At 45.9% G+C, this 12,682-nt stretch overlaps 2 pseudogenes; one reads left to right on the top strand and one right to left on the bottom strand.

Annotated features, from left to right (window-relative positions):
- The first annotated feature begins 4,354 nt into the window (after positions 1-4,354).
- On the top strand, positions 4,355-8,511 carry LOC114774324 (aspartate beta-hydroxylase domain-containing protein 2-like; annotated as a pseudogene).
- Positions 8,512-10,318: 1,807 nt separating this feature from the next.
- On the bottom strand, positions 10,319-11,938 carry LOC114774327 (stonustoxin subunit beta-like; annotated as a pseudogene).
- Positions 11,939-12,682: the final 744 nt, after the last annotated feature.

Raw genomic sequence — 12,682 nt, forward strand, 5'->3', positions numbered from 1 at the left:
AACAGAACAGTATAGAACAGAACGGAACAGTATAGAATAGGACAGAACAGCGGAACAGTATAGAATAGGACAGAACAGCGGAACAGTATAGAATAGAACAGTATAGAATAGGACAGAACAGCGGAACAGTATAGAACAGAACAGTATAGAACAGAACGGAACAGTATAGAATAGGACAGAACAGCGGAACAGTATAGAACAGAACGGAACAGTATAGAATAGAACAGAACGGAACAGTATAGAATAGGACAGAACAGCGGAACAGTATAGAACAGAACAGTATAGAACAGAACGGAACAGTATAGAATAGGACAGAACAGCGAAACAGTATAGAACAGAACAGTATAAAACAGAACGGAACAGTATAGAACAGAACGGAACAGTATAGAATAGGACAGAACAGCGGAACAGTATAGAACAGAACAGTATAGAACAGAACGGAACAGTATAGAATAGGACAGAACAGCGGAACAGTATAGAACAGAACAGTATAGAACAGAACGGAACAGTATAGAACAGAACGGAACAGTATAGAATAGGGTGGAACAGTATAGAATAGAACAGAACGGAACAGTATAGAATAGGACAGAACAGCGGAACAGTATAGAATAGAACAGAACGGAACAGTATAGAATAGGACAGAACAGCGGAACAGTATAGAACAGAACGGAACAGTATAGAATAGGACAGAACAGCGGAACAGTATAGAACAGAACAGTATAGAACAGAACGGAACAGTATAGAACAGAACGGAACAGTATAGAACAGAACAGTATAGAACAGAACGGAACAGTATAGAATAGGACAGAACAGCGGAACAGTATAGAACAGAACAGTATAAAACAGAACGGAACAGTATAGAATAGAACAGAACGGAACAGTATAGAATAGGAACAGCGGAACAGTATAGAACAGAACAGTATAGAACAGAACGGAACAGTATAGAATAGGACAGAACAGCGGAACAGTATAGAACAGAACAGTATAGAACAGAACGGAACAGTATAGAACAGAACAGTATAGAACAGAACGGAACAGTATAGAATAGGACAGAACAGCGGAACAGTATAGAACAGAACAGTATAGAACAGAACGGAACAGTATAGAATAGGACAGAACAGCGGAACAGTATAGAACAGAACAGTATAGAACAGAACGGAACAGTATAGAACAGAACGGAACAGTATAGAATAGGACGGAACAGCGGAACAGTATAGAACAGAACGGAACAGTATAGAATAGGACAGAACAGCGGAACAGTATAGAATAGAACAGAACGGAACAGTATAGAATAGGACAGAACAGCGGAACAGTATAGAACAGAACAGTATAGAACAGAACGGAACAGTATAGAATACCTTTTATTGTCACTATACGCATGTGCAATGAGATTAAAAGCAGCACCTTCACACTGGACGTGTGTGTGTGTTTTTGTCTGTTTCTATATAATGTGACCGCATGTGTCACCTCATAGAAGAATAGAATAAAACAGAAGAGAACAGTATAGAACAGAACGGAACAGTATAGAATAGAACAGAACAGCGGAACAGTATAGAACAGAACAGTATAGAACAGAACGGAACAGTATAGAATAGGATAGAACAGAACGGAACAGTATAGAATAGGACAGAACAGCGGAACAGTATAGAACGGAACAGTATAGAACAGAACGGAACAGTATAGAATAGGACGGAACAGCAGAACAGTATAGAACAGAACGGAACAGTATAGAATAGGACAGAACAGCGGAACAGTATAGAACAGAACAGTATAAAACAGAACGGAACAGTATAGAATAGGACAGAACAGCGGAACAGTATAGAACGGAACAGTATAGAATAGGACAGAACAGCGGAACAGTATAGAACAGAACAGTATAAAACAGAACGGAACAGTATAGAACAGAACGGAACAGTATAAATAGGACAGAACAGCGGAACAGTATAGAACAGAACAGTATAGAACAGAACGGAACAGTATAGAATAGGACAGAACAGCGGAACAGTATAGAATAGGACAGAACAGCGGAACAGTATAGAATAGAACAGAACGGAACAGTATAGAATAGGACAGAACAGCGGAACAGTATAGAACAGAACAGTATAGAACAGAACGGAACAGTATAGAATAGGACAGAACAGCGGAACAGTATAGAACAGAACAGTATAAAACAGAACGGAACAGTATAGAATAGAACAGAACGGAACAGTATAGAATAGGACAGAACAGCGGAACATATAGAACAGTATAGAACAGAACGGAACAGTATAGAATAGGACAGAACAGCGGAACAGTATAGAACAGAACAGTATAAAACAGAACGGAACAGTATAGAACAGAACGGAACAGTATAGAATAGGACAGAACAGCGGAACAGTATAGAACAGAACAGTATAGAACAGAACGGAACAGTATAGAATAGGACAGAACAGCGGAACAGTATAGAACAGAACAGTATAAACAGAACGGAACAGTATAGAACAGAACAGAACAGTATAGAATAGGGTGGAACAGTATAGAATAGAACAGAACGGAACAGTATAGAATAGGACAGAACAGCGGAACAGTATAGAATAGAACAGAACGGAACAGTATAGAATAGGACAAACAGCGGAACAGTAAAATAGAATAACAGAACGGAACAGTATAGAATAGGACAAACAGCGGAACAGTATAGAATAGAACAGTATAGAACAGAACGGAACAGTATAGAACAGAACGGAACAGTATAGAACAGAACAGTATAGAACAGAACGAACAGTATAGAATAGGACAGAACAGCGGAACAGTAATAGAACAAACAGTATAAACAGAACGAACAGTATAGAATAGAACAGACGGAACAGTATAGAATAGGACAGAACAGCGGAACAGTATAGAACAGAACAGTATAGAACAGAACGGAACAGTATAGAATAGGACAGAACAGCGGAACAGTATAGAACAGAACAGTATAAAACAGAACGGAACAGTATAGAACAGAACAGTATAGAACAGAACGGAACAGTATAGAATAGGATAGAACAGAACGGAACAGTATAGAATAGGACAGAACAGCGGAACAGTATAGAACAGAACAGTATAGAACAGAACGGAACAGTATAGAACAGAACGGAACAGTATAGAATAGGACGAACAGCGGAACAGTATAGAACAGAACGGAACGTATATAATAGGACAGAACAGCGGAACAGTATAGAATAGAACAAACGGAACAGTATAGAATAGGACAGAACAGCGGAACAGTATAGAACAGAACAGTATAGAACATAACGGAACAGTATAGAATACCTTTTATTGTCACTATACTCATTGCAATGAGATTAAAAGCAGCACCTTCACACTGGACGTTGTTTGTGTGTTTTGTCTGTTTCTATATAATGTGACCGCATGTGTCACCTCATAGAAGAATAAAATAAACAGAAGAGAACAGTATAGAACAGAACGGAACAGTATAGAATAGGACAGAACAGCGGAACAGTATAGAACAGAACAGTATAGAACAGAACGGAACAGTATAGAATAGGATAGAACAGAACGGAACAGTATAGAACAGAAACGGAACAGTATAGAATAGGACGGAACAGCGGAACAGTATAGAATAGAACAGAACGGAACAGTATAGAAGAACAGAACGGAACAGTATAGAATAGGACAGAACAGCGGAACAGTATAGAATAGAACGAACGGAACAGTATAGAAGGACAGAACAGCGGAACAGTATAGATAGAACAGTATAGAACAGAACGGAACAGTATAGAATACCTTTTATTGTCACTATACGCATGTGCAATGAGATTAAAAGCAGCACCTTCACACTGGACGTGTGTGTGTGTTTTTGTCTGTTTCTATAATGTGACCGCATGTGTCACCACCCTGCACGCTGGATGTGTGTGTGTGTGTGTGTGTGATTGTAATTCTGAACAGTTGCGGTGTGGAGGTGGGGAAGCTGAATTTTGAACTGCGCGAGATCTGCGCTCCACCACTCGGCTGCTTGCTGTGTGTGTGTGTGTGTGTGTGTGTGGGTGAGTGTGTGTTGGTGGTGTGAATTCGTGTCGGTTCTCTGCAGTTTGTCTGTGTATGCAGGCCTGGAATCTATTTGTCTAATAATGCGCATTTAAAAAAGAAGCTGGACCTTTAAAAAAAGGGAGGGTGTTTTATTTCTATTGTGGGACCATCGTCGTGGAAACTGAGGTCCGCTGCAGGTCACCAAACATCTTGTAGGGTCTGGATCCATGGACGAAGTAAATAGACGCATTTAGAATGGGACGAAGATGACTTTTTCTCTGTTTCAGGCCATGCTGGCCTGAAGTTGTCCACGCCCTGTGGAGAATGAGGGTGTAGGTCCCCCCGCATGGAGTGGTCACTGGAGAGATGCTGCGAGCTGGTGGCCGGGATGCAGTGGATGAGGAGTGCCAGTCCAGCGCCGTGGGCACCGCCCTCTGCCTGGCGCTGCTCTTCGTCTGGTACTGCTACCGCGTGGGCCGCGAGCAGAGCGCGCCCGCCCTGCCCGGCCGGCCGGGTCCCTTCGTCCTGCTCCCCGCCGACGGCCCCCAAGGCCGCCAGGGCCCCGCCGCGCCGCCCTGCCCGCCCAACGGCTCCGCTACTGCCTCCTCTCTGCCGATGCTTCCGCTGCACCCAGGCGGGCGAGGCCTGAACCATCGCCTCTACCACAGCCTGCAGGACTACGCCAAGCGCTACACCTGGTCCGGCATGGGCCGCCTGCACAAGGGCGTCCGCGACCCCGCCCGCCACCTGCTGTCCGTCCGGCCGGCCCCCTCCATCCAGAAGCCCGAGGTCTTCTTCCTGCCCGACCTGCCCACCGCGCCCTTCTTCCCCCGCGACGCCCAGAAGCACGACGTGGAGCTGCTGGAGCGGAGCTTCCCGCTGCTGCTGGCCGAGTTCCACAGCGTGTACCGCCCGGCCCCGCCCCGGCCCGGCTCCTCGCCGCCGCCCGGCTGGAAGGCCAACGGCACGCCGCAGGGCCAGTGGTGGACCTTCTACCTGGTCAACCAGGGGACCCCGCTGGCCCTGAACGCCCGGAGGTGCCCGCGGACGTGGAGGGTGCTGGCCCAGCTCAGGACCTTCATCGGCAACAACGTGTTCGGCAACGCCTGCTTCTCGGTGCTCGGGCCCGGCTCCACCGTCTCCGAGCACTACGGCCCGACCAACGTGCGGCTGCGGTGCCACCTGGGTGAGCACGCGTTTCACATACAACCAGATTTTCATTTCTCCTGAAACGAAGTTCGCTTGTATGTTACCGCAGACCCAGGAAAGCTAAAGAGACAAGTCACTGCCACGTGCGGGTTCGGTAGAGAAGATGATGCCCTGGGCGGCGGCTCGTGTCGCAGTCACCCCCTAGTGGGGGGTCAGTGATGAGTCTGTTTTCTTCAAAATGTAATATATCAACCAATAATATGTCATTTAGAATATAATGTTGACAACCTCGATGACGACCCTTCACAACCTTAATCCAGGTTAAGGAAGCGGCCCCGTAATCAGAAGGTTGCCGGTTCGAATCCCGATCCGCCAAGGTGCCACTGAGCAAAGCACCGTCCCCACACACTGCTCCCCAAGGGTGATGGTTAAATGCAGAGGACAAATTTCACTGTGTGCACCGCATGCTGTGCTGCTGTATATCACAAGTGACGATCACTTCACTTTTTGAAATCTGGTGAATGGGACGAAGACGAGTTACACCGCGTGTGTTTCAGGTCTGAAGGTGCCTCCTGGATGTGAGCTGGTCGTAGGCGGCGAGCCGCAGTGCTGGTCGGAGGGCAGCTGCCTGCTATTCGACGATTCCTTCCTGCACACAGCCTTCCACGAGGGTAAATCCAGCACCATCTCCACCATCTTCACCACCTTCGCTCCGCATTTATTACGGGCTGCCGGCCGTTGCCAGGTTGGCCAGATTTCAGTTTGCCGGAGGAGGACAGTATTGCAGCAGGAAGAAGAGGTGTGATGAGACGACCAGGCGTTCGTGGCTTTAGTCAGGTTCACCCTCGATTTCTAGCGAAGTCCAGACGCGGCGGCCTGTGGGACGTTCAGACGGCGTTGGAGGCCGAAATCCCACCCGACCGCCACAGTCTCTACCAGAACGAATTTTTAACTCGAATGTTTATACCGATTACGATATAATCAACTTAGGTTAAGTGATTAGTCGCTACTAGTTTTGTCTGATCGTTTTGTTGACATTTACATTTACATTATTTACCAGACACAACTTACAGTCAGTAGTTACAGGGACAGTCCCCCCCTGGAGACACTCAGGGTTAAGTGTCCTGCTCAGGGACACGATGGTAGTAAGTGGGGTTTGAACCTGGGTCTTCTGGTTCATAGTCAGTAGTTACAGGGACAGTCCCCCCTGGAGACACTCAGGGTTAAGTGTCCTGCTCAGGGACACGATGGTAGTAAGTGGGATTTGAACCTGGGTCTTCTGGTTCATAGTCAGTAGTTACAGGGACAGTCCCCCCCTGGAGACACTCAGGGTTAAGTGTCTTGCTCAGGGACACGATGGTAGTAGGTGGGGTTTGAACCTGGGTCTTCTGGTTTATAGGTGAGTGTGTTACTAGGCCACTACGCCCTTGTTGAGAATTAGTTGTTCATTTCCACGTTTATTACGTAATTTTTTTGGAACTCCGCAGCGCGGTGCAGAACGCGGAATGGCGCTCTGTGTTCTTGTCCTGCTGTTTCCTTGGCAACATGTCTGTGTCTTCAGGCTCGGCAGAGGACGGGCCGCGGGCGGTCTTCATGGTGGACCTGTGGCACCCGAACGTGGCTGCTGCAGAGAGGCAGGCCCTGGATTACATCTTCACAACCCCTGGACCGCTGACGGGACCGTTTCGCAGCAGATGGGGATTCAACGGAAGCTTGAGATGGGCGAGAGAGAGAGAGACAGAGAGAGAGAGGAGACTCTTCACCCCCTGTGTACATACAGAACCGCCGTAACCTGCACAAGGCCCCGCCTCCTCCATCCAAATACTGTGGAGCGTCGTCCAGAACAATCACATTCGGAAAGATAGTATAAAATGTTTACAGTGTCGTGTCACATCAGCTGTCACATGTCACCAGGCCCGTCCCTGACGCGGCTGAGGACCAGAGCACCCGTGTGACGCACCTTTAAAACTTCTTCTAGTTATGCTGTGAGCGTGGATTCTAGCTCTACTTGACAAGTACACAGACGTGGGCCAGGCCCACTTGCATCACTTTGGTCTACTTAATACGTTCCTTTTGTACAGATTTTCAGTGTTTTTTCACACAACAGTTTGGTAAATGAAGTGAACTTCAGTCGTGACTTTTCTTCTCCTTGTTCATCAGACCTGCGATGATCTTGTTCCATCGTGTTGTGCCATGATCTCATTTGAATACTCTTATTTGTTTGAATAAACTTACAATCTCTTCACTGCGTGTGATAGCTCTGCTCTATTTTCAGGATAATAGATTTTATTATCAAGTTGAATCATGAGCAGTTTGGATCCTCAAACGAACAAGAAGATATCACAAAAGAATAAAAGAACTGAACAAAGGGCTTCAACGCGAACTCGCATTCGCTTTTATAAAAGGATTCGGGGCAGAGATGCCCAGACTTCTGAAAACTTTTTCTTCAAGACCCTGTGTCCATTGGAATAAACATGACTAAACCATAAAAACTCTTAAATTCATCAAGGTCAGCAATGCTGGTTACTGATTGGATCCTGATTATCCAATCACGTCATGACTGAGCGTGCGCTGCAGGTGTTGCCATAACAATTATACGCTCGGTGTGATCATAACTCCAAAAAAATCCCATAATGGGCGATTATTTTCCCCCTTCATTTTAATCCATTAGCACGACCAGGTCCAGATCTCTGTTTTTCACCTGGCTGTGCAGACATACTTGTAACATACGACAAAAATAAGACAGAAAAGACCTTCTGATCCACTGAAGGAGCTGTTTGTGGCTATCAGGGGTCTCCTGCATGAGGGTGGGAGATGTTGTCCTGTCACTGACCACCCTCCACTGGGTCCAGAAGACTTCCTAGAACAGAGCTGGCCCTCCGGATCAGCCTGTTCAGTCTCTTCCTGTCCCCAGCAGAGAGGCTACCTCCCCAGCAGACCACACCATAAAAGATGGCTGAGGGCCACCACAAGTCATAAAAGGTCTTCAACAGTGGACCCTTCACCCCAAAAGACCTGAGCCTCCACAGCAGGTAGAGGGCATCAGAGTTGTGAGTCCAGTCCAGTTTATTGTTCAGATGAACACCAAGGTGCCTGTAGTTCTCCACAGCCTCAATGTCCAGACCCTGGATGTTCAGTGGTTGCAGTGGAGGATGTTTGTGTCTACCACCCAGCTCCTTGGTCTTTCCAGTGTTGAAAGGTAGCTCTGCTGGCACCAGTCCACAAAGTTTCCTGGTCAGTTCTCTGTGCTCCTTGTCGTCCCCATTTGTGATGAGGCCGACTATTGCTGAGTCTTCAGAGAACTTCTGCAGGAAGCAGTTGGTGGAGTTTGAAGGTGCAAGTCCTGCAGTGTAGTTGGTGAAGAGGAACCACACATCCCTGTGGTTGGTTGGTGAGGTAGTCCAGGATCCATGTTGTGAGGTGATGATTCACTCGCTCAGGATTGTGGGTAGGATGGTGTTGAAGGCTCTTGAGAAAATCAAAGAACAAGATTTTCACAGAGGGAACGATGTAGGAGGTGAATGATGGAAACGTCCACTTCCAGTGCCCAGGCTGGAAGGCAAACTGAAGTGGGTCCAGGGATGAGCTCACCAGGGGCCGAAAGCTGATCCAGGACCAGCCGGATTATTAAAGTCTGCAGCTGTCAGTGTAGGGACTCATCCTGGTGCTTTAACGAACGTTCTGTAGGTAAATGTTGCATTATACACTGTAATATGCGCAAGACCTATCATGATATTGTTATTATTGCGTGTGTATAATAATCTTTCTCAAAATAGGATCATTTTAATCTGCTGGTACAATACTGCAACATAGGATCTGGCAACGCTGATGCTCTGAGAGAGTGAAAGACATTGGACGTGTCCATTTTCAGTCAAGCACATACGCTTATGTTTATGCTGGACAAACAAATCCAGTATTGAATTCAGTATAGTTTTAAATGGTTAGAAGTGATAATGTTTTGGACGTTATAGGAGTTGGACTGGTAGTAATACCTCTACCAAACCCCGATTCTTCTTCTGTCATCGGGCTCTTACAAGTCCACAAGTTAACGTCTTCTCGAGTAGACAGATTTTGTACATTCATACGTCTGTTGTGTCCACGTGCACGTCGTGTCTTTTCTCTTTTTCTCGCAAAGGCCATCCAGGTTTTTCTGGTGAATGGTTATCAAGTTTTTTCTGACATTTTATGTCCATCTGTCCTGGCGTCCATTGTAATGGACATGAAGAAATAAGATTAAGAAACATGAGTTCAAAAAATGTCATTTACTTTTTATGTTGGAGAGGAGTCAGTTTATTATTCAGATGTTATATCTTAATGTGTACAATATTTTTACAATATTTATATTATGGTTTTCTAACATTTATTATACTCTATTTAATTAATAAAAAAATATTAAAATGTAAAAAAAATTTATTCTATTCAGTTGCATTTATGGAGTCACCACACAAAACAGCTTCCTCCGGGACAAATAAAAATCTGATTCACGGCGGGATGAATGGTCTACATCCATCTCTGGTGATAAAAATTTGAAAAGATCTGGAAGCCAGGGGACTTGGGCTGGCCGTGCGATGGTGTTTGGTTTGTTGTGACATGGCGGAAACGGAACGGAGGTGGGAGGAAGACGAGGAGCGGGGTCTACTGTGGAGGAGAACAAGACTGGCTTGAGAATGGTCAATCGGAACCGGTCGGAATCAGAAGGGCTTGGTCAGTCGTACTCTGAGCCGGAAGAGTCGTCAGGGGTACGGCGGTGGTTCGGTTTCATCACGGTCAACTGGGAACAGACGAGGACATCCACATGACGATCGGCGTGAAAGAAGACAATCAGAACTAGTGAACGCAGCGTCTAAGATGGTCACAGCCTCTTCAAACCTACGCCGACCGGATGCCGAGCCGGATAACAGAGGTCGTTTAAAACAGGATCTGGTGGCTAAGCAGAGTTCAGGTCGATTGTTCTCCAACAACAACATTTATTTCTTATATCGCCCAAAATCCACATACAGTACGTCTGTATCTGAAACGTAGAAGAAACTGTGGATGTTGGTGCCATTTCAAAAATGAATAACACTCATCAGAGAACTAAGCGACATGTCACACCTTGTGTTGTTGGTTTATAATCTACACTATTTACTCTATTCTGATTCCATGTTTTATCACCGCAGCTTCAGCGATGATTTGATATAAAAGCCTGAAACCCAGGATGGAGGGGCTGGGTGAAGGGTGGGTCTGACTCTGTGCAGGGAGGGTCATTGTGTCGAGACGCTGTAGAAGGACAGAGTTCCTGCACTGTGGTCCACATACACTCCTATTCTGGAGGAGATGGAGTCTGGAGGGAGTTTGGTCACATTGTTATTGTGGAGGAACTATGGCTGGATGTAGAGCAGACCAAACTCCAGGACTGATCATTAGATCCAAACCAACACGCTTTACTCCCCACTTTCCTGCTGATGGTTCTATATGAGACGGAAATAGAAAACCCAGTCACCAGTCCACTCCACCTCCCAGTAGCAGCGTCCAGACACACCTTCTCTACACAACCTGACCAACACATCAAATCGCTCTGGATGATCAGGATAATGGCGTTCCTTGGTCTCCACGTCACTCTCTTTCTGTCCTCCTCAGACAGATGGAGGTTTTATTTACTGTGTTTGGATCCAGGGTGAACTGAACAGGAATCTGATGGAGGGTAACAACAGGACAGAGGGTATCCACTGAATGAACTTTTAGTAAAATCAGTAAATAAGATTTACAGATTTGTTTTAAAAAGCTCTACAGTGATTGGATGAAGCTGTACTTTTACGATTTATGTCTCATATTGTGAATGAACTCACGTCGTAAAAACTCCTCTCTGGTTCTAGGTTCTGTGTACAGACCAGGGCAGGACTCCGGTCACTATGGAGACAGAGAGGAAGTTGAAGTTGAGCTTTATTGTCATTTCTGTATATACATGTTAGACGGTACGTAGTGAACGAAATAGCGTTCCTCCGACCTGCTTGCTTAGGACAAACGTTACGTACTGACAGAAAGTGCACGTGTGTGACACAGACAACCAGGGGGACACAAAAAAAAACATGTATGAGACAGACAGCGCTAAAACAGGTAAAATGAAGAATTAAAATGTGCAAAATAAAATACTGTGCAAAATGGAGCGGTGCATTAAAAGGGTGATATTACAGATAATATTACAAAATAACAGGGGGAGTGTGTGTGTGTGTGTGTGTGTGGATGAGTGTGTCGGTCCAGAGTGGAAAGTCCATGAGTGTTCAGGGTCTGATGGCCTGTGGAATGAAGCTGTTGCGTAGTCTGACAGTGAGGGTCCGGGTGGTTCGGTGTAGAGTCCTTCACATGCCTGGTGGTTTCCTGATGCAGCGTGTGGTAAATATCGCTATGGAGGGAAGAGAGACGTTGATGATCTTCTCAGCTGTCCTCACTCTCCCTCACGTTCAGAAACTTCTTTGAAGTTGAGCTGGAGTTGAGGAATTTCAGGAGAGGTTCTCGTCTAGATGAACACCGAGGAACTTTGTGTTCCGGAACGATCTCCACACAAGATTCCGTCGACGTTCAGTGGAGAGTTGTCTCTCTACGTTTTGTCCAAAATTGATTGTTGACCTTGCACCAGTCCATCAGTTGTTTGCACCTCCTCCGCTTGCTGAGATGATCACATGACTACATTCTACCAGCAGTAGAAACATCATCACTACTACTGATAAGAGGTCTCGCTACCAGCCAGGTAGACTGTGGTCATTTCAGGTTTCACGTCGCTACGCAGCTCCTCACTAATCATCACTATGTGTGTCGTGTTATGGACTTTACAATCATCTTCAGTCCAGCAGGTCAACACAGACAAACCCAGATCACTTCTCACAACTGATGGTTCATCTTTGGTCTTTCAGTTATGAAGCCTGTTACCAGTAGGGGCTTTCTGCTTCATAGCAGCATGGATTATCTCGTACAGGAATCTGGATTCTACTTCCATTACTTTTTTTGGGAGCCTACTTCCGAGTATAAAGTTTACTCTTGTGGTCTGTGGGCTCTTTCTCTTCTTCTATCCCAGCTTCTGGGGGCTTTTCTCTCTACCCCGTTTCTCCTGGGCCAAGAGGCTTCTGCCTCTGAAGCCTGGTTTCCCCTGGCCTTTTCTCTCTTCCTCTATCCCTTTTTATTCTCTTTTTTCTTTAACACTGGTACCATTTTTACCTACAATCTTTACATGTAACTGCGACAATAAACTACCTGGTGCTAATCAACTTGAGACTCGTCATTTCCTTTTCATGTTCTGTTGTGTCTGATATGCGACCAATATGTTCCGAGACCAGCTCATCCTACAGGAGACCTGAATAAAGATAATAAAGCAGCGCTTGACTTACTGGTTGGTGGATCATCATTTACTGCGCTTTTTCTCTTGACTTCGATGTACAAAGGATCCGCAGCTAGAACGAAGAGAAAAGTAGAATTTCATTCATGACATCATGGGGCCGGCTCTCTGCTGGGGCAAGACGGAGCAGCGCCCCCTTAAAACAAACCTCCTGTC

Source organism: Denticeps clupeoides, unplaced genomic scaffold, assembly GCF_900700375.1.
Source record: "Denticeps clupeoides unplaced genomic scaffold, fDenClu1.1, whole genome shotgun sequence".
Classification (NCBI taxonomy): Eukaryota; Metazoa; Chordata; class Actinopteri; order Clupeiformes; family Denticipitidae; genus Denticeps; species Denticeps clupeoides.